Here is a 27,580-nt window from a genome sequence, read left to right as displayed (position 1 = left end):
GTAAGTCAAGGACTACCTGTACATTAACAATAGGGTAATAAGGGTCACAGACAGAGAGACTGTAACTAGACTAACTATAAGAAAACTTCCTATGATGTGAATAAGAATTCAGAATTATCATGTCCAACAGTCAACTTCTACACCAGGGAAATTCATGTGATGTCATCTGCTCAAGCCGATCTTTCTAAAAGTCATGCTATCGAAATTCAGATAGCATGTTGGGAAAATAAAATGGAAGTTGACCACTGTCTTGAAAACTATCAAAACCATGTCTGGACTAGCAACCATTTTCTCATCTAGAGTCAGATTCCACGTTTTAATTTTGTAGTTGAAAAGAAATAATGGAAGGAATTTTTTTTTCTCACAATCTATCCTAGGCAGCTATTTTATATCCAAGTATAGATGCTTTTGGCTACATTTCATTTCAGTAACTGAACTAGTATGATAGCAGCGACATAATAACAGATCTCCAGTTATTTTTATAAGCTTGGGTGTTCAGTTGCTTCATATATAATTAATCAGCTGTAACTGGCAACTCTGTGTGTCTGTGAATGATTGTGAGTGAGTGGTGGAAAAAGAGAGACAAAAAGAAAAAAGGAAAAGAGAAAACAATTGAACACAGAACATTATTTAAACAAATTACCCTCAGCGATAATACATTTGACCATCATGTACAATTGACTTTAACTATAACACTGTTTTCTTTAAAATGATTAATCTGATATACTTTCTCAGAGACAGACTCTGTATGTCCCCAAATTATGCAAAAATTCTGAAGAAGCAAAGCTGGTGTAAATGTGAAATCCTTGCAGCAAGAATGGGGGGGGGGGGAAGCTCCAAAAGGAATGATTGCACCAAGGGTCAGTGTGCAAGGTGATATAAATTGAGTCATAGTGCAATTCAGACCAACTCCAAAATCTTTAAAAGACTGGACATATGGCCAAAATTGCTGTACCAGAATTGATGAATAAATCACCCCACTGTTTGCTTGAAGATTCATTTACATGTATCATTTTAATTCTAGAACTTCTGAATAAAATTTTAACTGACCAGAAATTATTAAGATTGTACCTTCTTAGCTGTCTTTTTGTTATACTATATGACAGGTTGGAGGTAAAGAAGAAAAGATGTTAATGTAAATGAGGAAAAATGTGGTGTAGGAACTCTATGAGTCTGAATACGTTGTACCCCTGAATTTAATGCAAAAAAAAAAAGCTTCTTGAATACATCTGATCAATCTAACAAATCTGTTATATTTGAAATACTCCTCATAACTGGGCCACTGGGTGGGGGGAGCAGGAGGAAAACTCAGGACTGTATGCAAGATGCTAACAGCCTCCTGTGAAATCCTATGCTGTGGAAAGAGCCATGGCTCAATGACTCAGCACATGCTTTGCATGCAGATGGTTCCTGATTCATATACCAGATGAAACAGTAACTTCAGATTGCTTCTGTATTAAAGCTGTCTTTGCTGTTATGATTTTTACGTACTAACATATGTAAAAATGTTAGCCAAGTATGAAATGAAAAGCCAAATACCTGCATTTTCCAGCTTGCTAATTTTTACATCTAATCTATAGTTTCTAGAATGCCCGGAGAGCCATATAACTGCAATCCACACTAAAGCTGAATTCAGACAGTGTAATAACCTATGATTTACCATGACAAGAATGAGTCAAGGCAATTCTCTGGCTCATGTGCACCCCTCTTTCCTTTGGCATGGCTGCAAGGAGATCAGTAGCTATCTCGTCTAATTTAAATTAAGCTTTTTTTTCTGTCTTTGCGTCAGTGTTGATTCCTGGCTGAACAAATCCCTGCAGTTTTCCTAACAAGACTGCAGAAGTGATTTGCCATTGCCTGCTTCCTAGACCTGAAAGTAACTGGCCCAAGGTCACCCAGCTAGCTTTGGGCCTAAGGCAGGACTAGAACTCAAGAGTTTCCTGGTTTCTAGCCTAATGCCTTAACCACTGCACCAATGGCTCTTGATATTAACTATGGTTATCTATTATATTTGATCACTAAATCATGATTAAACTGCATTATATTTTCCTAAATAATCTAGCTTTATGGTTCATCATATGAAATTGACTTACTTAAAGTATTCTACACTCAAGACTAACCACAATTTGTCATATTCAGACGATAAAACAAGCTACAGTTCATGAAAAGTCTTTTTTCAATCAAACAACTTCTGCAAATTAAAGATGGACAATACTAAACTAAAATGTATCTAAAACAATGTATCCATAATGTTAAAACAGACAAAATATTAAAGGCCTTGGATTTAGACACTTCTGAAAGACAATAGGAGATGCTGCCGCCTGAATAGTTTATAAACAGAAGTTCCATTATTTGGGATAGGCACTGTCTTGTTATCCTGATAAGGTAGAAAAGTTGAAATTGGTCTTACTAAATGTGAAACAATATAAATTGCAAACAGGGAAGGAATCAACATCTTAGGAAATGCTAAAAAATTCTAAGCAGTTAGTCAATAGCTGCATACAAATTTGGCTTGAGTACCTATGAATTTTGACCTAATTTCTATTCCTCTGCAGGACTGATGCACACTGATTTTTTTCAGCTTTTTCTTTATGTATATGGATTAAACTTGACAATCCAAGAAAAGTGTGGGTATGCATTGCCATGGGAGATTGTAGGCCTGGGTTGGACCAGGATAAAGCTTTATAGTTCCTAGAAGATGTTCAAGCTGTTAGGTGAATCTGCAAGATAAGTAAACTTCATAGATGGGAATCTGACATCCAAAGCATTTATTTAAATGTAACAAGTGTTTGCATTTAGAGAAAAATAATATTTAATGCAGCACGGATTCTCACAAAAACCCAATTCCATACAAAAACACTTCTATTGTATGACTTGTAAACAGCAATACCTTTAGGCCTTCCCTTCTTTTTAACAAACATAATATAGTTCTTTAATGTAAAAAGTATTGACATTAATTTATAGAAAATGAATTAATGAAATAATAAATACATATTTTATTCATCTTCATCATATAATATGCCATATTCTTCAGTGGGGTTATTGTTTGCTACTTTGGAAATGTCAAGATCAGAACACAATAGAACAAAATATAGAAATCAATCTAAAAACAGTACAATAGTACATTAAATAATAAAAAGCCTTATCAATAAAATAAAAGGTAAAGGTGTTTAAAAGTCTGACTTGTTTTTTAAGAATGTGTCTGGCTCTGGAAGAATAACAAGGCAGGTAACAGACAGGCTTCTCTCAGGAGGCCATTTCCCAGGTGACAGTTCGCAGGTGTATTTCAGTTGCAGTTGCAAGATTTGGAAAAAGAATATTTACTTAAAGATTCTTTGCACTGATAGAAATACATAGAAATTATAATACAGACTTTTCAAAAATGTCTATTTAAAACATGCTTGAACCAACCACACTAGAGATATCAAACTGTTGGCTCTTGTATAATGTCAGGGCTTTAATTCATATATTTATAGGACATATGGAACTACTTAAAAGGGCTGTATTCAGAACACAGCAAGACTACCCATTCACTCATGTTTCGTGTTCTATTAAGAAATCAGCAGCATAGCAGTAAAACGCTTCTGCTCATTCTAATGATATCAAAGTTTCTCTAGCAGCATTATCACAGCACTAGGCGATGCAATTATATTTATTTTTATACCTCTGTTATATTCCTTCCACACAGACTTCTTCAAGGTAGCATATTTTAGTTGTAGAGGCAACACATATTTCATGTACTCAAAATAATTTTAAAAATTGTTCAATAGAATATTTTTTTCTATTTTAAATATGCCTCAAATGTACTGGAATCACAATGGTTAACTAAGTAAGTTGAAGATGCCCTATACTGGTCAACCTGGGATGGCAACGATGACTCTGTTTTAACTATCATTGAATTAAAAGCTAAGACTGGGCACATCCTCAATTTAGTTTTTTGCCATGAAATAGTATTTGCAATAGCCTGTACATGGGGTAAGTTAGTTACTGTGTCATTATAGCCAGAACATCCATTGGTGATAGTCTGGCTATTCTTCATTTCACCATTTTCTTCCTGAAGGATTCAGTAACCCAGTACGTTGGTCTGCCCCTGGGGATTTATGGAATCTAATGGATTGTTGAATGTTTTAGAAGATTTTCCAGAAAACAGAGATGATTAACTTGTTGTAACCTTTATCGATTATGGAACTGGAAAACAAAATGGGCCACTGACATATCTGCATATTGTTTGGCATCATGAAGCCTGATAGCCTATGTCATTCTTTGCTGCTTTGGACAATACAACATGCAAACAGAGACCATGGTACAAATGGTAAAAGTTTCACCATGGAACATCTGTGACTGTGCATAATTCTGTCTACTGTGTGGAAGGCTTAATTTGTGGCCTCCACTGCATATTCAAGGAGCTGTCTTTTGCATGAAGGGAAGATAGAGTTTATTAAAAAAAAACATTATTGGAGGCCTTAAGTATTTGTTGTGACAGTTTTGCAAGGCAGCTTGAGGACAGAATCCTTTTCATCCTGACTTTAAATGCTGCTTTTGTTACACCATGCACCATCAGATCTAACTCTGGATGGAATGGAAGCATTTTCAGATCTTGAGAGAGTGTGGACAAGACTGAAAAGTTTATACCTTTCCAGTTTGTCTGATCTATACATCTGTCCATATTGCCTTATTTAAATTAGTCAACTGAGCTAAGTGGATCTAATGATTACTAAATACATCTTTAGATAATTAATAGTGCCATTAGACTCAAAGGGGTACAGTAATATACTCCTAGTTGCGTAATAAGTAACCTTAAATGAGAGGGAGAGGAGGGGAGGGGAGGGGGAGGGAGGGAGGGAGGGAGGGAAGAAGGAAGGATGGAGGGGGAGGGGTGGTCTATTGATCCTGCTTCATTTTTAGCAGCCACTGATATCATTAACCAAAAAATTATCCTAGGCTATCTCTGGACCTAAAGGTGCTGAATTATAATAGTTCTCAGTATGAGAGCTTTCCCGGCATTCTAGCAGGTATTTTATCCCCAGTGCAATTGTGGGAGGCAGTCATCAGGAGTTTCTTGAGTAGCTATCATCAATACACAAATGACACTCTACTTCTCAGAAGAAAGCTGTGTGTGTTTGAAAGCACTAGCTAGAACACAGTGACGAGATGAGCAAGGTAATAATAGGAGGCTTAATGTCGACAAGAGCTAGACCTTGTGAGTAGAGTGTTTCTGTAAGGGAAATTGCCTGTTCTGAACAAGTTTGCATCCTTCAGGAAAAAGACAACAGACATTTAATTTGGAGGTTCTCTTATATTTATTATTACTCTGTGACCAAGAACACCAACTGCCTTCTTCACTTGTTATACAGACTTCCTTGGACTGTAATAATCCAACTATAATAATACACTGGTAAATCCAGATTGCACTATTATAATTTGCCATATACAGTGTTACCCCTCTCTTTAACATGGAAGTAACTACTGATACAGTTTGTGATGATGACACTGTTGAGTAGGGCATCTGACTATGCACATTCTGCTAAATTTAATTAGCTGCTACTACCTTTAGTGATATGGACTGGATATGAACTTTTTATGTATGTACGAAGTATGAGATTTCTTTCTGGTTACATTTTCTGGAAAGCTCTTAAAGTATCTACCTACTGTACATGCTTCCTTTTATGAATATTGAGTGAATGGTTGTTTAGTTTTCCTTTTTACTCAGAATTTTTTAGTTGCTATGTTTTACATTGTTTCAACAGTTTCTTTCTGTATTTTTAAAAATGATGAAAATATTGTAACAGATTCAGTCTAAGGACTCACCCCAAGAAAACAATTTTTACAGTTTATGGTTGAGATAATGCTGCTGTAATAATGCAATCTGACAACTTTTACAGAAGATATACACAGACTGGAACATTTTAGAATTATTAACTTTTAATTTTCCATGGGAAAAGCATTATTCTTCCACTCACCCTACTGCCAATAATTTCTCAATTGATAAGATAACTGTTCTTCTTTTAGAAAGTTGTAAAACTGCTAACATTTGTAATCTTCTATGTAAATTTGGTAATACCAAAATTAAGCAAAGACTTATTTAAAAATAACCACCAAGCTTTTTTCCAAAAATGGACAAAAGCCCAGAGCATTCTGAACATAATTTCAGTGCAAAACATCTGTGAACAATCTTTTTCTTTCTTCTATTGAGTATTTTATGTTAGAGCTATTACCAACCCATGACAGGTCTTTCTTTCTTTATCCAGTAACAGTTCAAATAAAACCATCATGCAAAATGTAAACATAGTTACCTAAATAAGTCTCACTATGGATATCAGGCAAAATGAAAAGTTTAGACCATCATCTGTACTGGAACGTAGCTAAATTGACCAGGCTCAGGACTTGATTTCCATAATTAATTTTTATTGTTGTTACCGTTACTGTTGTGCATTTGAAATTAACATTCCATCAGCCCTGCAGCATACTATACAAGAAAGCAAACCCAAATAAGGTCATGTGTGCCTCCAGAATTCAGTGAAGTAAATTTAATGCTATTCATCAAGTTCCATAAATTTGCAGACTTTTTCTTGCAAGATTCATTTTTAAATGAATGCTTTTAATTGTTATGAAAAAAGATGTTTAATACTGGTAATATTTCTATTTGTTGGACTATTATGAATTGCACTGCAATTAAATTAGAAGAGGTACGTTTTATATTCATAGAATAATGATTATTGCTTTTAAACAAAGGTTAACGCCATGCTATTTTACAGAAGATTATTCCAAGACAGAGTGTGTTCTAACAAACAAAATGCTGCATGAAAGAATGAAAAAACATAGATCAATACCCAAATTCCTATGACCTTATAGAGCATAATTTTAGTTGGATAGCAGCAGAAGTAGAAAAAAGCAGCACAAAGAATCTGGAACAATATTTGAACCCTAGAAATTTTATTCAGGCGTCAGCCTGATTCTTGAATATATCTTTTCCAGTTTTATGGCTAGAAGCTTGCTTATGGTTTTGAACTGTGATTGAAAGGAAGCTGAATTTTGTACCAAAAATTTGTACCATATTTTTAGAAATAAAAATTAGAGGGTCCCATTTCTTCATTCCAAGATGCAGAACCTCAAGCACATTAGGACCAGTTGGTGCTACTCTATATTTTTTTCAGCATGACAGATGTAATTGCACTTGGAACTTCTGCTAGCCTTATTTCTTATTTTCCCTCATCCATATGGCAGAGCAGCATACGTAACATTTAACATACCTGTTCTAATTCTAAAGAATTATGTCAGCTATAAGGTAAACCAAGTTACTTTACAAATTTATACTGCCAACAAAAACAATAATACTACCATAACCTTTCCATAGCATCTATCTATTCCACTAATATAATGGCACACAATTAAGCCGTAATGTAGATTGTTTGATTTTGGCTGTGTTAACCTTGCCATTATGGATTCTATCGCGTAGTTTATGGATTAGTAGGTTATATGAATTCAGATGATTATGATTTATTAACTTAATGTGTTTAAATAAACTGTGGTTTGGCACAATACACAAACTCAGCAAATAATGGCTGCCTTTTCAAGAGCATGGCAATAGTTGAATCAGTATAAAGTAGCCTGCGTCTATGATTGTACCATATTAGTAAAGGTACTACTTTTATGAAGAAATCTTTCAAAAGTTAGACAAAGCTAATTCAGTTTCTTTGCATTGAGACTGAAGAAAGCCATATTCTATGCAGAAACATTGTCTGTCCAGGTAGTCCTTGACTTATGACCACAATTCCTAAATGTCATAAGTATGAAAAATGGTTATAAGTCAGTTTGTGGAGGGCCATTGTAATTTTTCATGGTCACTAAATGAACTGTTGTAAATCGAGGACTGCCTGTATATTTGTATTTTTTATTAATGTTAATAGGCTTTTAACTGTTATCTTACAACTATATTTTCTCATTATACTGTTTTTATTGGGCATTATTTTATACATATTTTATTGTATATCATTTTATACACATTCTCCTTAGGAGAAAAAGTCATGTATAAAATAAATAAACTGCCCATCTTGCCCTAAAGTGGACAACATAAAGTAAAACTTGTGATGAGCTTGTTAGTAACTTCTCACTAGCACCTGCCATTTTCTTTACCCAGAAGTTACCATGGGTAGTGCTTTGTGACTGAGGTTACTACCCTGCCAAAAGAACGAAACTTTCCAAATTTAAACTGCAACCCTGGAGTTGCAGCCTCCAAATTCGTGAAGTTACCACATGAGGGAAAACATATTCCAGCCCAATGTTTTTCAACCTCAGAAATTTTAAGGCGATTTAAGAATTCTGGGAATTGATGTCCACACGGTTTTAAGTTGCTGAGGTTGAGAAACACCATTTTAAAAAGCCAGCTGCTGGCATAGTAATGGTTACTGCCTATACATTTTATATTCCACCTCTACTGTGGTCATTCCATCCCTGAATATATTTGAAATACCGTGTTTCCCCGAAAATAAGACAGGATCTTAACATTCTTTTAATCCCCCCAAAATAAGCACTTGGCCTTATTTTCAGGGAGGTCTTATTACTTTTGAGGTGCAGGAGACGGTGAGTGTGGTTACCTCATGGCTGCTGCTATGTTGCAATATTTTCAAGGGAGGCTTATTTTCGGGGGAGGGCTTAGTTTAGTGCATGCGCTGAAAAGCCCAATTGGACTTATTATCCGGTGAGGTCTTATTTTCAGGAAAACAGGGTAGGATATCTGAAACATTACAGATACTCATAGTACAGCATATAATTGCTCAGTAGCAGCACTTCAGCAGCTCAAGAAAAGAATTGTCACCACTACCAAAGTTGCCTTATTTTAGGGCAAATAAGAGTTCTGTCAAAGGCCACATAAAAGCAAAAGTCATAATATCCTCCTCCCCGCCCCCCCAAGATAGCATATATCTAATTATCAGCTATTGGGCAACTATGACAGTGGGTGGATTATGTTTCCTGTTTATGATCTTCCCTAAATAGAATAAGCCAAAATATTTTTACAAACTGAATTAAATGTTTAGATGTCCAGAGCAGAATATTTCAAATATTAACGTTTCATCTTTGGAGATATAACAGAAATTCATACCTCTGAATCTTTCTAGCTTTGTACTTAAGGCAGCTGATTGGCCATCATCAGAACTGTTCTGTGTTTCATAACACAGAAAGTCACAATAAAGTAGTAGCAACCTGGGAGCTTCTTTATAGGATGCCATCATGACACTTTTTATCTTGCTCCCAAATGAGGAGAATTATACAATCACACAGAAAAAGTGTGGGAGGTCTGGCAGCATCAATTGCTAGGTATTCAGTTATGGTATAAGAAACTCTTTACTTTCAGAATATGTTTGACAAATGCAAAATTGGCATAGATTACAGATAGATCAAACAGATGGAAAGTGGGAGGAAAATATCAGCCATCTACCTAGCTGATTGGAAAAGCAGACATAAAGAGATTGTACATGCATGAATGTATTTCTATCTATCTATAAAATTGTAATGAAGAAAGTAGCAACTTTGAAAGTATCTATGGAGTTGTTACTTCCTTTTAATAGCTTTTTTTCTTGTCCCTTATCAATTTTCAGAAGTTTGTCAGTCTTCACCAACTACAGCCACTTCAGATGGTTGAAGTGTCTCACAGAGCCGAGGTAAAAAAAAAATTAAGCTGGTTCTTATTGCAGAATAAAACTAAAATTATTTATAAGATGCTGCCACCTATCCATCATTTTCCTTGACAATAATAGAACCCAAATAATACCAATCTCATATTGCTTAGAAAGAGAACTCAAGCCTGCATGTGAATCTAATTATTTATTTTATTTAAGGAAATTTTTAAATTTTTCCCCTTGAAGGGGAAAAAACACACGGAAAGACAGCTACTGTAGTGAGCTTATTAACAGGGGAAAATGTCCAGTGTGCTAATTGAAGCAAAATTAACAAGATGTAAACGGTAGTTTGCTTTTACTTGTGAGGCGGAGTAGCTGTTATGGAAAAATGAAGAAAACTGAAGTAAGCCATGGAAACGTAATACTACTTAGTTAATACTCAACTACAGCAAAAACTGACATTCTGCATTTTCTTTGGATTTTTGTATTTCTTTTTCTCATTTCCTGCATTATATAGATAATTATATAGCTATATGAAAACATTTTTTTTTCCAAAACTGGACTTATTCTACTTAAAACTCTGCGGTTAGGATACAGTTGGTTTTCTTGACCCAATTCATCCATGCATGCATACAACTGGCATGGCAATTGCTAGTTATTTGCTTAAAGAAGTACCAACACTTTGGATGATTTCATTTTAACCATCTTACTACAAACAGACCTATAGCTTTATATACTATAACAGACACACACCTTTATATAGGAGAAAAATGCTATGCACATTGCATGAGCTTCAGTATGATTTGGGCAGGGCTGAAAACCACCTTCAAGTGTCAGTCATGGATACTATCATCTGGCGAAAGCATGGTGATGCTAGAGCACTTGGCTCTGTTGCAGATTTGCATGTATCTAAGTCTACCTTTCTAGAGTCAGCGCCAATTTGATGCTTCACCACACTGAAGTCAGACCATGACTGCCAAAAGGCACCAGTGGGGATTCTTTTCCTGAGAGGTTGGAAGAATGTGAAATACTTTCCCTCTATAACCTGGTCCCTCTCCTACAATCCTCCTGATAGATCTGGGAGAAACGCTGCATGCATATCACCCGCCCGCCCCCATGCACCCCCACCCAGCCCCTCCGTAGTTCCACAATGCAGCAGTGCTATTCAACCACTCTTTCGTTTTGAGATGTTGGATGAGGGAGGAGGAGCACAGAAAGGGGGATTCCTTTCAGTGGGTGTGTTCTGCAGACATCCTGGAAAGGGCAACCTGGATCCATGCTTGATCACTGTGTTTTTTCACAGCAGTGCTTTTAGGGTTGATGTTTTTCCTCCTAAATCAATCCATCCTTCCCTTTGTCTTCTTCAGTGAGATAATATGTGAGGGTTATCGTTCCTTCTTTGCTGGTCTCCTTCTTCCCCAGAAGCACACCCCTAGCCTCCCTTTGCAGATCCCATGCTTTTCCTCCCCTTTCTGCAGACAATCATGTCAAATCAGCTGTTAAGCGTCGGAAAAATATGGTCCTTTAGGGTTTGCATAAAGACTGCATTTAAAAAGCCCTCTTTGAAATATTATCTGCATTGGCAGACCCATAAGCTGACCCTCCATTTAGCAAAAACTGCACTACCATTTCTAATTTGTTGCAGTGTGTGTATATGTGTGTGGTGTGCATGCATGCATTTTCTCTAAGGAGTTTCTTATTATCATTATGCCACTATTGTTATCTTTTAAAACACACACATGCAAACAGACACACACACACATTTCTACTTTCCCTCCCTTCCATGATAGAGGGAAATACAAATCTCTGCTCCAAACCATTCATCAGCTTTGCTGCAGCACTGTCACAGAGAAAACATGCCCAAAGAAGCTGCCGAAGGAATCCTAGACTTAACATGGTTCCCTCTGCCAAATGACACACATGGAATTACCACAGCCAGCTGGATATATTTTACCTTTCTGCAGCAACAGGTCCCTAGGATGCAAGAGAGAATCCCAGAAGCAGCACAAAATCCCCTGAAAGTTCCTACCCTGGACAGCTACACAGGTAGTAAAGGGAGAGGAGGAAAGGGGAGGGAAGAGGGGAGGGAAAGTGGGTGTGTTTACAAAGAGATGTGTGCAAAGGAAAAAAGGGGGACAGACTTGAAATGGGACCAGTGGACCTTCTAGACAGGGCCAAACTGACACTTAGCATCTCTACCTGCTGCCTACCTAGCTTCGATTTTCTATCCTGATTTTGCCTTTCTTATTAGGGAACTTCCAAGAAAGACTATCTCCCACCCTCAATATTGGAGTAGCTTATCATAACGCCATGCAATCTCACACACATCACATCCTCTAAATATCATTACATATATATCCTTGGGTCTTTTAGGTCAAGTGCTTCTTTTTCAATTTTTCCCTCTAGAGGTCTTGACTACAATGCCCATCAGCCTGGCGAGCAAGCACAAAGCCTATGGGCTTCGCAGTGAAAGCACCTCTTGCACACGCATAAAAGCACACACACGCACACACACAAACACACAGCTGCAATGGGTGGGCTCTCGGCAGCACGGAAGGGGGAGAGGGCTGCTGTGTGATGGCTGCCCAGCCAGCCAGGCTAGCAACCGTTAGCCGCCCAGCGAAGGTTTCCATTCATTCGACGAGCCGCGTCCGCATTTTTCGCTCCAGACTGGCTGGGTTGCAACGTGTCCGGCTACTCCCCGAGACAGAGAGAGCGACCGAAGAAGGGCCATGCAGCCCAGGAGCTGACGGATGCCCCCGCCGGGTTCCCTGCTAGCGACCAAGCAGCGCTGCGGGCCGGACACAAAAGACTCTCCTCCCCGGGCTCTCATCCTCCCGCCGTCCTCCCTACCTACCTGCAGAGTGAGCCGCCCGCAGCAACCCGGCTGACTTGATTCTTGGGCACCAGTCGAGCGCTCCTCCTGGCCGCCTTCTACCTCGTTCGCTCCTTCCTCCTCCCGCCGGGCCAGACGCCGCGGATGCCGGCGATCACAGAGAGCTCTCCGCCGCCACCGAGACCATATCTGGAAAGCGCCAAGCGCTGGCGCCCCATGCAGCGCGGCGACAAGAGCAAGAAGCGCCCCCCTTGGAAGGAAGGAGTCGCAGGCGGGGGCAGACGCGCGCTTAAAGGAGGCGCGGCGGCGGCATTCCCCTCAAGAGCGCCGCAGGACTCGCCCGCTCCTTCCTCCTTCCCGACGCGACTTCTCTCTAGCCGGGGCTTCCCTGCTCCCTCCTGTTGCCCTGGCCCGGCAGACGGGACAGGCGCGGGCGGAGGAGCGTCGCCCGCCTTTTCCACGTTTCTACAAATTGAGGCGAAATCTTAACGAGCGAGTTTTTCGCGCTCAGAGAAAGGGATCGAAGGAGCTCAGCTCGCCTTTCCCTGACCACCCTGACCGGTGGGGGTCTTTCTTTCTTTCTTTCTTTCTTTCTTTCTTTCTTTCTTTCTTTCTTTCTTTCTTTCTTTCTTTCTTTCTTTCTTTTTTTTTACGGGCAGTGGGTGGCTGGGTGGGCGGGTCTCCTGTCGGTGCTGCAGAGAATATTTCCTGCCGCTACTATAGCGCAAGGAGCAGCCGCTCGCTTGCCAGAAGCTTTGAAATACAAGGCGGCGGAAAGCCACCGCCCCCTCCGCCGTCAGCATGCGAGGCCCTTCTACCCATTCCTCAGAATGGCCACAGACGTTGCACGCGCACGCGTTCCTCTTTTACTGCAGAGTTTTTGCAAGTGACCCCTAAAGAACTGTTTAGTTGCACCGTTTGAATGGAGGCAGCTTCGGCCATATATATTTTTTTCTCGGAGTCGCTCATGGCTTTGTAAAGTGGCCCCGGAGTCTCTTATTCACGTGTAGCGTAGTGTAGTATATCATCTGTATAGAGACCCGTTCTACCTGCAGTACGTTGTGCGGCTTAATGGCCGTATAGTCGATGTATTTAGATTATACAAGTCAGCGTTTCGGCTTGCATTTACCGCACAATCATGTGTTGCATAAGCATTGTTTGAAGGTGGTCAGGAGCATGGGGGGGGGGGGATCTCATGTGCAAAGGTTATAGGAACTGAGCGTGCTGACTGCAGAAAAAAAAAGGGGGGGAACTTGAAGGTTTGTCACTAATTTAAAAAGGTCAAAGACTATCACTTGTTCCTTTGGAAACAGCTTTGTAAGTACAAGCAACAGATTTTGGTTAAACATTAAAAGAATTCAATAATAAGAATTTGCCAGTGAAAAAATTATCTAAAGGAAAAATAAGTTTCAGACCCTATTTTGCAGTTTCTAGATGGACCCTAAGCACGCTTTTTAGCCTCATTCTATGGTTTTAAACCAAAACCTCAAAAAAGGAATAATTACCCCATCCCTCATGATGTTACTACTTTTTAGCCTCTCCCCTGTGGCCCTGGGAAACTTTCTTTAAAAGCATTGAAACACTTGGACAACAACAAAAATAACACTACAATATGTTTGGATGAAACTTCCCAGAGAAAATGAGATTTTGAATGAAAAGATGCTGAAGATCCCATGGCCTGTCTTCCAACCTATTTTTTTTAAGATGGGTTTTTAAACCGACTACAACTTAGAATAAATATAAATAGGCTAAATATCACAGCAAATCTCTTTTTTGACATATCCCACTCTAGATATTGACAAATATTCCATTAAATTCCATATAATACATGAGAAAATAAAGGGTAATATATTCCCTTTAGCTTTTTAGGAAATAGTCATTAAAATGATTTACAATCTAAGTCGCCAACCTTTTGGACCTCAGTGGCCACTAAACTGATAATTTGAAATCCCACGGACCACTAATGTGATTTTTTTAAAAAGATAAATAGTATTTTGTGCAATATAAAAAATGCAAATACTTTTTCTGCGGACCACCAAAATTTTCTTGTGGACCATCAGTGGTCGTGGACCACCAATTGGTGACTGCTGATCTATGGCTTTGAGAAGTTAAAAAAAACCACTGTTAGCTTGCAAAACATTTCCTTGTGTTGGAGTCGTCTACATTACACTTTATGAAAATAAATGAGCATTCCAAATATACATGTACCAAAATCCCTTATTCTGCCCATTATATCTTAAGAAATGTCTTCATCTGTATGGATTACCTTGGTATATATTCCAGTGACATATCACTGGCAAAACATGTTTACTTGAGCTACATTCTTATTTCATGCTGCCCATGACAGAACCAGCCATTTGCCTAGTAGCTGACCATATTGTCAGGACAAGATAGGATCTGTAATCAAATGTATCCAGAGGACGCCAACCTAGGAAGACTCTTCCAGAGGTAATAAACCAAGATTGGACAAAAAAGTATCTCATCTTGGAAGGATACCAAATGCTTAAATGCTGTTCATATTAAAGAACTATTGATTGTTGTTTTTTTCTTTTTAAATATAATATTAGTCAAAAAAAAGTTAGAAATGTTTCTTGGTCTTATTTGATGTATTATAAATTTTATATTCTGTCTTTCTAGTGCAACGTTCTTCGAACTTGGCAACTTTTAAAATGTGTGAACTTCTGGGAGTTGAAGTCCACATGTCTTAAAGTTGCCAAGTTCGAAAAACACTGTTTTTGTGTGTGCACACTACTCAGAGCTGCTTAAGTTGATTAAAGCTAAGTTCAACGTTTCATTTAAAAGATAGAGAAGTGGTGATCCCTAAAAGAATCTAGATTTTTTTTAAATTGCTTTAAATGTAACCATCAATACTTTGAATTCTGCCTGGAAACAAATGCCTGGAAACAAATACAACATCGTCATATTTGGGACAAATGGCATTTTCCTGAGATTCTGCAAAGGTAGCCCATCAGTCAAATATGCTGCAATTACAATAATCCAATTTGCAGCTAAGGTATGTACTACTATAGTTGATGCCTGACTCATTACAGACAAATGGCATTGGCAAATAGTTTTAAGATGAATGAAGACTCCTAGTCGCAGCTATTAGCTAACCTTCTAAGAGCAAACCTGAATCCATAATTATCTCCAGACAAGAAGTTCTATAGAATGAGTACTACTTCTACCAGAACTGGATGAAATCCCATGTTCAAATTCTGACCTGGGTACCTCTGTCTTATCTAAATTAAATTTCAGATTGTCAGCCTCGTCTGGCCATTACTGCCATTAGACTTTAATTCAGAATATTAACGGCATCCTAGATAATAGCTGGTAGTATATGAAAACTAGAATAGAAGATACATATCACCCACATATTATTGGAATTCAATGACTTCCAAATCTTTTGTTGATTTTTTTCTGGGTTTTCCTATAGCTGTTAAATAATGTAGAGACAAGACTGAACCCTGAGAAACATCATACGCCCATATTTGGGGGGGCTGACCATGTCCCTCAACATTACTTTCTAAAATTAATTTCCAATGAAAAAATTGAATCCTTGTAAGATGGTACTTACTGTATTTACAGAAGGCTATACATCAGGAGACATGGGCCAATCTGAGAATGTAGCAGGAACATCAGGTCATTCTTATACAAAAACAAGTGCAATTATACGACTCCACTTAATTTCTCCTCCTGCCCTGGGGAATGGAAAAACCTGCTGGCTCACCAAGGACTTCCTGTCTCTGTGACAGCAACAATCTTAAGCAGTGAGAATCAAGGTGTGGGTGTGGCAAAGAATACTAGATAGATGGCTTGTTGGCTTGACCCAGCAGTGCTCTTTTTAATACATTGAGAATTGTTTATTTAGATTTTTTTAAATAAAAAACTTGCTATGTGATACTTTTCTCCAAGTACATAACTAAAATTGAAACAATAACCTAGCAACATTTGAGGGACGGGGTTACATTAAATTATCCTAGCATAATTTAAATGTGTTTGCATGTGTGAATGGATTTTTGTAGGGTAAAACTCTCTTCTCTCTGTTGGCTTGTCTGAGTATGTAGTTAATAGGAATAGACAGTTCAGACTAACTGGGATGGAATGTAAAAAGGAATGAAAGTCTTAGTTCAAACAGAGCCAATGTTTGCTTAAATGTCCAATCTTGCATATAAATAAGAATAGCAACTCTAAATGGCTAATGACTTCCAATAAGAGAATCACATATCCTTTTTATTTCTGAATGATATAAAAATTTAGCTTCCACAAAGAAAAAGCTTTGTCTATGAAATCACTTCAAGTCAAACTTGTCACAGTGGCATCTAATTAACAAATGAATTCTAATTCGTCTGCTCTTCTTAGCAAAGTTGTAAGAGGGCAATGGAGAAGTGAAGAGGTTAAACATGAAGTTAGTAGAGGGTGTGGAGAATAAAAGGAGAATAGCAAAGAATGCTGAGTTTTGGGGCAGACAGTACAGAAGGGAAAAGAAAAGGAAAAAATCAGAGGAAAACAAAATTCACTGTGCCCCCAAAAGAGTGAAAAAAACATATTATTGACTTGAAATGAAATGGGCTGATATATTTTTATAATGAATAGTACATTATTTTTCTGCCCTTTCTGCAAACACCTAGGGCTCCAGTTTGGCCAGTTCCAGAGGGTGTGAAAGTTCAGAGCCATATGCCAGTATTTGCTTTTCCTGAGTTTTAAACACCAGAAACCACAGAGAAGAGGAGGCAGTTCAAATTTCACTTGGTTCGCGACATGGGTGCAAGTTTCTCCCAGCAAGGGAGGACCAGACTCAAGCAGGGCAGATGAGAGAAGAAACACAGAACATCATTATTATTGTTATTACAGTGAAAGGTTGTGGCGTAAGCTAGAGGTCATTGTGCTGGGTAGGGTGCAAGCATGGAATCTGACAGAAAATAAGAACAACAGCTATAGGCTGCAAAACCAAACATACTTACCTGAAAGAAAATTGCGGTGCAGTGGATGAGGTACACTTTTCAAGGAAATATTTCTGCACTGTGAATTTAAAAGATTCTGGGATGGGTTTATGCACCCTATAAAAAAATGCAAATTGCCTCCCTGTAACTGGCTAACCATGTTTTTGGCATTTGTCCAGCTCTGGCCTTCTCTTATTTGCTTGATTATAGCTCTGACTCTTTGGTTCAGTGTTTTCCTCTTAAGGCAACATCAGGAATTCATGCATCATATTTTTAGAATTTCATTATCTCTCTTACTTTTAGTCAGCCATATCCTCAGGATGAGACAGTTGTTATCCCCTTAGTCTCTCAGTTATTACAAATGTATGTAGAAATTAATAACTGTTTTTGGAAGGGTTTCCTAAGTGCTTCGGTTTTTCCTTTTTAGAATTGCTTTTCAGGCACCCCTGTATTATTTTACTGATAATCTGTCAATTAGAGCATGTATCCCAAATCTATCATCACTTTCTTGTACAGTATCGTCCAAATCTTGTACTGTTTACTATAAAAGTTGGTTTCATGCTAGATTCTATCTGCAATATATTCAATTTTTCCAACTAATGCCATTTAGATGTATTGGAGCAGTTTTTTACATCCCTAAAAATAATATTGCTATCAAATACTAATAGATCTGGAAGGCATGAACATTAAAAGCACGGGGTTTTTCATGTAGAGTACACATAGAGTTGTTTTGATGAATATCTGTAGTTATCAGTGAACTACTTCAGGAAGGCCAAACGTACAATCTATGTCTGTGAGGTATGCCCAGTGTCAAATCATTCTCCATTTCACTACGCAACATCAGATAATATTATTTTACAAGTAAAAATAATCTTGATGAAAGGAATGGTGACACTGAAAAGGAAATTTCATGCTATATGACCTATATTGAAAGTATCCTTAGTAAAAATAAAGATTGAGAAAGCGAACTCCACAATTCACAGTACCCCTGCTAAATACATTTAATCTAGTTTTCTTCACCCTATACTTTTCCCCGAAGGATACTACTCCAGAAAATGTATATATTTTTTCCACAGTACACCCATGACGAATGTTGTTACAGTGAGGAAGAAAGAAAGAGAGTGAAAAAGTGACCAATTAAATGATTGAAGCATTGCTTACCACACTGGATTTTTGCTTTATTTCTGACTTGTTATTCTCTAATTTGTGGTTGTTTTGTCCCTTTAAACTATTTTCTTTGAATAAACTCTTCAGTTCCAACTTTCAAATGATTTCCCACAAGCTTCAGCAGTAGTAATCTTACTCAGTAAGATTTAATAGCCCATCGACCAGGCTAGTCAAGCTTCACTCTGATTGTATGTGCATGTGTGTGTGTGTGTGTGGGGGGGGGGGAATCACTCTTCTGCTTTGTTTATAGTGTGGGTGGGTCCAGAACAACGCTAGATGGGAAATTTGGCAGCTGCTTCATAATTTCCTAGCTGTAAGTTATTACCAGGTTGCCATGCCCACAAGAAGGAAAACTGCTTAAACAAGGGCACCCCTTTCTGTTCCAGGAAAACAACTGTGATGACCAAACACAAAAGTGGGATGTTACAATTTAATGTTTTCTAAGAGTAGCTGTTCTGGTTTTATAACAAACTAGGCAACTTGTGCCCCACTGGTCATCGGTTTAGGTAAATAAAAAAATACTTACCTAAATAGAGAAACAAAATGGCTAAGGGCAGGGGAAAAAGGAATGGGAGTAGGAGTGACCTTCACCACCTTGCGGTTTCTCCATTTTGTGTCCTTGAGGGAATCTGGTAGAGAACACTGAAAATTTGCCCTTCCCTCCCCTCCCGCTAGGTGGGTGAGGAGGAAGAGACTGCAAGATTGACTGGAAAACTCAACAGAACATTTAAAAAAGGAAGATTGTGTGAGTGCAGCAGCAGCCCAGCAAAAGCCATTAGTCTGAAGCAGCCCCCCCCCCCCAAATTTCTCATGTATAACTGTCTAGGTCAGGGGTGTCCAAACTTGGGAACTTTAAGACTTGTGGACTTCAACTCCCAGAATTCTGGGAGTTGAAGTCCACAAGTCTTAAAGTTCTCAAGTTTGGACACCACTGGTCTAGGTCATCAAATATGCTCCCTATGACATTAAGAATAAAACAATGGTAATAAATTGGCACAGATTGAAAAAGTTTGCCTAATTCCAGTTTACGGTGAAAATAATAGTATGCATGGATCATGGAACTTAATTTACTCTTTTCTCCCTGGGTTTTGCAGAAAAAACAGCTTACACTAAAGTGCTGTTTGGTGTGGGAAAGAAGCTCCCATTGACATACTGTATATGTATTATGCATGCCTGGTAAATTCATGATAGATTACTATAATGTACTATACATAGGACTACCTTTAGAGATGGTACGAAAGCTGATATTGGTTCAGAACCTAGCTGTTTGATTGATAAGCACTGTACTGAAACCTGACAAGGTGGAAAAAACCTTGAAAACCTGTGCCTTGTAGGCTATTGTGCCCAATTAGAAGGGGTTGATATTAGCATGGAAAACATTGAGAGCATAAGGCCAAATACATCACTTACCCTAAACCACCCAACTCTTGTCCTAAGATCAACTGAGAGGACTTCTCAGGGTCCTACTAATAAATCTGACTCACAGTCCAGTTACATGGTCTGAAATGTCAAGATTTTTTTTAAAAAAAGAAATTAATTGCTATCCTTCAAATATGTGGGTGCAATTAAAAAAAAACATTTTAGTTTTTTCTTTGAGTTGGTTTATTTGTTTGTTTAATTTGCCTGTTAGATAACGGCAACACCATAGAAGACCAAAGAGAAGTGAAGTAAATATTATAAATGTTCTATTTAATAGAGCAAGGGCTTTTCTTTTTTAGAACTATAAAGACAAATACAGCATTTGCAATAGTGGTGAATATTGGTACCTCGGGTGTAGGATGAAGGTGAAGGTTCATTCTCTGAGCTTGTGGGTTGGTTTCTGAAAGTTTTGTTACCAGGCTAGGTAACATCTTCAGCATGATGGAACAAACATCATGTCCATGAAAAACCAGGCCCCATGAACACCGGCTGGCAGTGAAATGCCATGATCCCAAATCCTTAATCGTTTCCCACAATCTGGGCCGGATTTTCCTATAGGCTAACTAGGCTTCAGCCTAGGGCCTCAAGATCAAGAGGGGCCTTTTAATAATAATAATAATAATAATAATAAGTTTGAATTTATTAGCCGCTCCCTTTCCAAGTAGGACTCGGGGCGGCGTACAATGGGGCATATAAAACACAGAAAATATATAAAACACATAGGCGTACATACAGAACATACATACAGATACACAAACACGGACTCGGAGGAGGTAAACAATTTACATCATATAGACAGTTAAAAGACCCGCATTAAAATACCCCAATTGTAAAAACCCGATATAAAATTAAGATTTAACGTTTAAAATACAATTTAAAAACAGTTAGGAGGAATAAGAGTAATTACGATTGAGCCAGGCCAGATAATTGAAAGAGGTGGGTCTTCAGCTGTACACGGAAGGAGCGGAGATCGGAAGTAATCCTGATGTCACGGGGGAGGTCATTCCACAGGGCTGGGCCCACCACAGAGAAGGCTCTGCTCCTGGGTGTCGCCCCCCGGCACTGTTTGGCGGACGGCACCCGGAGAAGTCCCTCTCTGTGTGAGCGAATTGGTCGTAGGGATGTGTGGGGCAGGATGCGATCCTGCATATAACTAGGCCCTGTGCCATGAAGCGCTTTAAAGATCATAATCAAAACCTTGAAACGCACTCGGTAGACCACAGGAAGCCAGTGCAGCTCGCGCAGGAGAGGTGTTACAGGGGAGTACCTAGTCCTCCCCATAATCACCCGCGCGGCCGCGTTCTGGACCAACTGTAGTCTCCGAGTGCATCTCAAGGGAAGCCCCATGTAGAGAGCATTGCAGTAATCCAGGCGAGACGTCACTAGCGCATGGGTGACTGTGCGTAGGGCATCCCGGTCCAATAAGGGGCGCAATTGGCGCATCAGGCGGACCTGATGGAACGCCCCCCTTGCCACGGCTGTTACATGGTTATCCATGGACAGCCGGGCATCCAGGAGGACGCCCAAATTGCGCACCTGTTCCATGGGGGCTAGTTGGACGCCCCCGATGGCCAGAGATGGAAACACCTGGTTGAACCGGGAGGCCGGAAGCCACAGCCACTCCGTCTTGGAAGGGTTGAGTTTTAGTCGGTTGCCATCCATCCAGACCCGTACGGCCTCCAGACACCGGGACATCATTTCGACGGCCTCATTGGGGTGGTTCGGGGTGGAAATGTATAGCTGAGTATCATCAGCATACAGATGATATCCCACCCCAAAACCACGGATGATCTCGCCCAGCGGTTTCATATATGTGTTGAACAGGAGAGGCGAGAGTACCGATCCCTGTGGCACTCCACATGTGAGTGACCTCCGGGTCGAACTCTGCTCCCCTGTCAACACACGTTGCGTCCGATCAGAGAGGTAGGAGCCAAACCACCGTAAGACGGTGCCCCTGACTCCCAGCCCCTCTAGCCGGTGCAACAGGATACCATGGTCGATGGTATCGAACGCCGCCGAGAGATCTAATAGGACCAGGATAGAGGAACAACCCCTATCTCTGGCCCTCCAGAGATCATCAACCAATGCGACCAAGGCCGTCTCTGTGCTGTGCCCGGGTCGGAAGCCGGACTGGCGCGGGTCTAGATAATCATTTTCCTCCAGGTGACGTGGGAACTGCTGTGCTACCACACTCTCTACAACCTTCGCTAAAAAAGGAAGGTTGGAGACTGGACGATAATTGACTAGGTCCGTTGGGTCCAGGGAAGGCTTCTTGAGCAGGGGCCTCACCACCGCCTCTTTCAAGGCGGCCGGTAGAGAACCCTCACCCAGCGAGGCGTTCACCAGGCCCAGGAGCCAGTCGCGCGTAACCTCCCAGGATGCCAGTACAAGCCAGGAGGGACACGGGTCCAATAAACATGTGGTAGGTCGCAGACGTCCACGCAACCTGTCCAAATCCTCGATGGCAACCGAGTCGAACTCCTCCCAAAGCGGTCCCTCAAGACTCGCAACGGGCGTCTCTACTGAATCACTGAAAGGGGTCCATCCCATCCGGATTTGAGCGACTTTATCCTGTAGATAATTCCCAAACTCCTCTGCTCTGCCCTGTAATGGGGCTTCCCGTGGTCTCTCAAACAAGAGGGAACGGGTCACCCGAAACAGGGCAGCAGGGCGGTTATCTGCAGACGCAATAAGAGCGGCACAATGTTGACGTTTGGCCGCTCTTAATGCCACAAGGTACGTCTTCAAATATGCTCGTACCTGTGCTCGGTCAAATTCGGAACGGGAGGATCTCCAACGACTCTCTAGGCGTCTCTTGTGGCGTTTCATCACCCTTAGCTCCTCGGTAAACCAAGGTGCCAGGGTGGTTCGTCGCCGCAAGAGAGGCCGCAAAGGCGCCACCCGGTCTAGGGCCCCGGTAGTCGCACTATTCCATGCGTCTACCAGGTCCTCCACTCGGGGGCGGGTCAGGTCCACAGTAGGTGGCCCAAGTTCCGTCTGGAACCTATCCGGTTCCATCAGGCGCTTGGGGCGGAACCATCTAATACCTTCCAGTTCCGCCTCCTCGCGGCGGGGGGTGGCACCAGGGAAGTCCAGCCGGAGAAGTGAGTGATCCGACCATGACAGGGGAATAGTGTCTAGATCCCCTATTCCCAGATCACTCGTCCACTGGCCAGAGACAAAAACAAGGTCCAGGGTGTGGCCTCCCTCGTGAGTAGGGCCCTGAATTAACTGGGTCAGGTCCATGGCTGTCATGGAAGCCATGAACTCCCGAACCCCCTCAGACGCTTCTCCCATCGACGGCAGATTAAAATCCCCCATCACTAAAAGTTTGGGGGTCTCAACCGCCACCGATGAGATCATTTATTTTTATTTATTATCCGTGCCACATTTTTTATAAAGGTTAGTACCAATTACAGCATGTTTCATTTAATATATTGATATATATCACAGAAATGATGTATTTTATTATCTCTCATGTAATTTACAAACTTAAAAATGGGAGGTGAAAGGGCCCCATAAGTGGAGTAGCCTAGGGCCTCTTTTCATCTAAATCCGGCCCTGCCCACAATGACACCAAATAGCACCAGTTTGATTGGAGCAACACAAAAATCATCGGCCATGCTATCACCCACCACACTCATGAGTTCACTGAAGCCTGGCACTCCAGAAGCAATTCCATCAACAAACACATTGACCTACAACCAGCCTTTGAACCCCTCAGAATCTAAATCAACTGCACAGCTAACCAGAGACAGCACCGAACTTCAACCAACTCACACAACTCCTCCCCAGAAGTTCACCTCCCAATGACCCTGACCGGATATAACCTCCCTATCACAAGACCCATCACAAAATTGTCATTGATGACTCACACCTGACCCAAACCAACACCCTCACTTGACACACTGACACCGGAAGCCCTTATAAACAGAAGAACACTGACATCCCCATCTGCTGAAGATGTTACCTAGCCTGGTAATGAAATGTTTGGAAACCAACCCACAAAATGAACCTTCACCCTCACAAATACAGCTGTCGAACCTGGAGCCACCTTTAAGCGACTCCAGGGTTGCCACAGCGAGGCTGGATAGAGCTGTGGGAAAGGGAGGGGGGAGTAGAGATAGCTGGGGGGAAATGTAGCCACCAGCACTTTGAGGGGCATGGATGGGAGGCATCCCGGATGGGGAGAGAGACCTGATTGGGACATGTGATGGTTGTGTGTGATGGGGGAGGGGGAGAACTTTAGATTTTGAATTGGGTAGGGAAAACCTGGGGAACTTCAGATTCAGGTCTTCACCAGCTGTGCCAATATGACATGCCTAATAAATCCATACTTTGAGGAACCCTGTCTTGGAGTTTTGATTTCCTATGGGCTGCTACTTGGAACCCTGACAACAGCATTATTTGGTCCCAGATGGTAAGATGGTCCCAGATAAGAAAGAAAAAGAAACACATGTCCCTTTATCCCTTTTTACTCTTACATTTATCTCCTTTTCCCACTACCCCTGAGCTCAAACTGCCCTACACTGCATCAGCTGGGACCTGGGTGCATATTTCTTACAATGTGGAAACACATTCCTATGTATTGCAAACACAGGAATCTGTGGCTAGACACAATAATACAAAAATAGGCATTGTGTCACTGGGTATTTGTGCTGTTTTGGGATAAGAAGTAGAGTTTGAATCACAAGATTGCAATGGACAAGCACATGCCTCCCCTTTATTCCCTTACCTCACCCCAACCTATGACTGCAAGTGCCTCTCCTGCTCAGTTCTCAATGAGCTTCATAACTCATTTGCTACTTTGCATGGATCTCCTGTTTCCTCACTGCATAATTTGCTGGCTAAAGGTTTGGCAGCTAGAGTGAAAAAGCTGAAGGTTTGTAATTGTACATTATTCTGCGTGGTGATCACTGTTGTAATTGTTAAACCATTTAGTCTGGGGAGACTCAGGTTCAAGTACCTTTGTCACTTGTGAAATGATCGGTCAGTAACATTCTGCCCATTTTATTCATTTATTTGGAGCATAAAATGAGAAGTACACTGTACCCTCTTCCAGCTGCAAGAGGTCATTATTTCTCAAAATACTCCAGGGGTGGGTTCCTGCCAGTTCTAACCTCTTCTATAGAAGAGGTTCCACAAATCTACTGTGCTGTTTAAAACCGGTTCCAACTCCCTCTCCCTGCCCGTCTGCACCACGCTTGCCCCGCCTGCCACTCACTGATTGACTGGCTCACCAATCGCCCCGCCCGCCTCTAAGAGTCCTATCTAAACCTTAAAGTCTTAAAGCTGTCAAGTTTGAACATCCCTGGGTTTTTTTTCTAAAGGGTTAGGAGTACAAGGGTCTTGTAACTTGACAGCTTTAAGACTTGCACACTTCAATGCCAGAGTTCCTGGCCAACATGACTGGAGGAGGAATTCTGGGAGTTGAAGTCCACAAATCTTAAAGCTGTGAAGTTTGAACACTCCTGGGGTTTTTTTTCTAAAGGGTTAGGAGTGCAAAGGTCTTGTAACTTGACAGCTTTAAGACTTGCATGCTTCAAATGCCAGAGTTTCTGAGCCAACATTTTGGTTGCTAAGCAAGAGCGTTGTTAAGTGAGTTTCACCACATTTTACATGTTGGCTACGCCACCCAGTCACATGACTTGCAAGCCACTCCCACCCGGTCACATGGCTGGCAAGCCATTCCCACCCGGTCACATGGCCGGCAAGCCACTCCCACAAGGCAGGCCACACCTACAGAAGAGGTTCTAAAAGATTTTGAAACCCACCACTGAAATACTCAGAAAGTTTTCCATATTTATCCAATCATTGTGTTGAGGAAAAGCTTCAGATTGCCTTGCTGATGGATGGATGATATCAGCCCTTTGAAATTATGATTTGGAGGTTCTCCGAAACCATATAGTGAACGCATAGCAGCCCACCCCTGCTGCTACCCCTTGATCAAACTCTTCCATATAACTGTGTTTGCATTGTTTTGTATTTTTATGGTTCCAATTAAAGAAATTTGATTTTTCTTAAATATTTGACCTGTTATTTTAATTAAGCTCATAGAACCTACCCAGACAAAGGATATATCTAATCACTGCATCTACTTGAGGCATTCTAGTATCAGGACCGCTAGCATAGGTTTGAGTGTTGATGCCCAAAGCAGTCACTGGTCCAATTACGTGCTATAACAAGCAGGGCCAGTGCTATGGATCCTTATGGAATGAAATTGTGATCTGATAATGGCAAAATGCATACATAACATTTTATTAAATTATCAGATTGCAAGATCTACAAACTCCACAAATACATTTTGTAAAGTATCCACTGAATTCAGCAGTATTGAGACTGTAGCCCAGAGGTAGAACTGATTGTCAAAGTTGAGCTTAATTAGAAAATAAAGATGTCTGAAAATTAGATACTTCTTTGCATAAATTTAAAAGATTATGTAAGGGAAGTTGCAATACTGTATTTTCAGCCAAGTGATTTTTCCAGCCTCCCTGCCCCCCACCCAAGATCTGCAAAAAACCCTCTTCTATTAATCCATTACTTTCCTCTGAGTCAGGCTGTCGTACCTCTGATTAATCATAGAGTATTCATTAGTTTATAAATGGTATTCTTTGTATTTTCTCATCCTAACACATCCTTGGTTGTTTTTCTATTTTTCCTCACTCTAACTTGATGAGTTGTAATAAAAAGGAAGGATGAGCTACAATAACCAATAGCAATGCTTTGCTTTTATTATTGTATTTAATTACTACTCACATGATATTGTTGCTTTTAAACTATACTTATGCTCTATTCAGCCCAGCCTGAAAAGCTGGATCTTCCTCTTGCTTTCTCCAAGAGGAAAGGTGACTTGTAATCAGCTGGGCCAGGCAACCTAATTTCAAAAGTTCTTTGTTCACATTGACTGGATTCACAAATTGCTCTAAGCAGCTAGCCCTGTTAAGGTACTATTACATGAGAATGCTCAACCACTGATTATTCCAGGCCCCTGACCATTTCCATCCTTCTCCAATATAATTTTACCATCCTGATTCTTGCAGGTACTATGCAGTCAGTCCAAGTGTCTTCAGGAGAACGGTTCAAATATTAGAATAGTATTCTAGAGACAGCAGAATAGAAGAGGCAGATCTGGAGAAAATAACAAAATACAAAGACCTGCAAATAGAAATAAAACAACTTGGCAAAAGAAGGCAAAGATAGTACCAATAGTAATAGGCCCCTTAGGTGCAATTCCAAAACAATTGGGCCACCATTTAAACACAAACAAATTAATGATACCTCTAACACGATCAGACATCTCCATCTGCCTATCCTGGGTCCTTAGGAAGAACTCGATAAGTAGATAAAAATGCCAAATTCAGACTGAATATCTAGCTGATTGTGTGACGAATCATAATAATGTGATTGTGTCCACCATCTTGAATTTTTGATCTTCCTGTAGATGCCCTGTCCTCAATACTCCTAGTCACTAAAAGTTAGTAGTTTTGAGGATTTGTATATTACTAAAAATAACTCCATAAAGGTCTTTCTTTATTAAACCTCCCTTCCCCAGGTTAGATAACATTAGTGAGTCTGAAATATAAGTTATGTTTTTCAGAGGC

The 27,580-nt window shown here is 40.4% G+C and overlaps 1 protein-coding gene across 8 annotated transcripts in view; it reads right to left on the bottom strand.

Moving 5' to 3' along the window:
- Positions 1–27,580, bottom strand: part of SLC8A1 (solute carrier family 8 member A1) — a 310,282-nt gene that overhangs the window by 249,315 nt on the left and 33,387 nt on the right. For 2 of the 8 annotated variants that reach the window (XM_081945900.1, XM_081945905.1), the window contains exon 1: positions 12,475–13,595. The exons of 1 other annotated variant lie outside the window; for it this stretch is intronic. The gene's annotated coding sequence lies outside the window, so the exon portion shown is untranslated. Of the gene's footprint in view, positions 1–12,474; positions 13,598–27,580 lie in introns of those variants that run through there. 5 more of the 8 variants (XM_081945903.1, XM_081945904.1, XM_081945902.1 and 2 more) reach the window with 4 other exon arrangements.

Source organism: Natrix helvetica, assembly GCF_964273705.1.
Source record: "Natrix helvetica genome assembly, chromosome: 2".
Lineage (NCBI taxonomy): Eukaryota > Metazoa > Chordata > Lepidosauria > Squamata > Natricidae > Natrix > Natrix helvetica.
The sequence above is the reverse complement of the archived record's forward strand: the minus strand, read 5'-3'. Positions and strand labels throughout refer to the sequence as shown.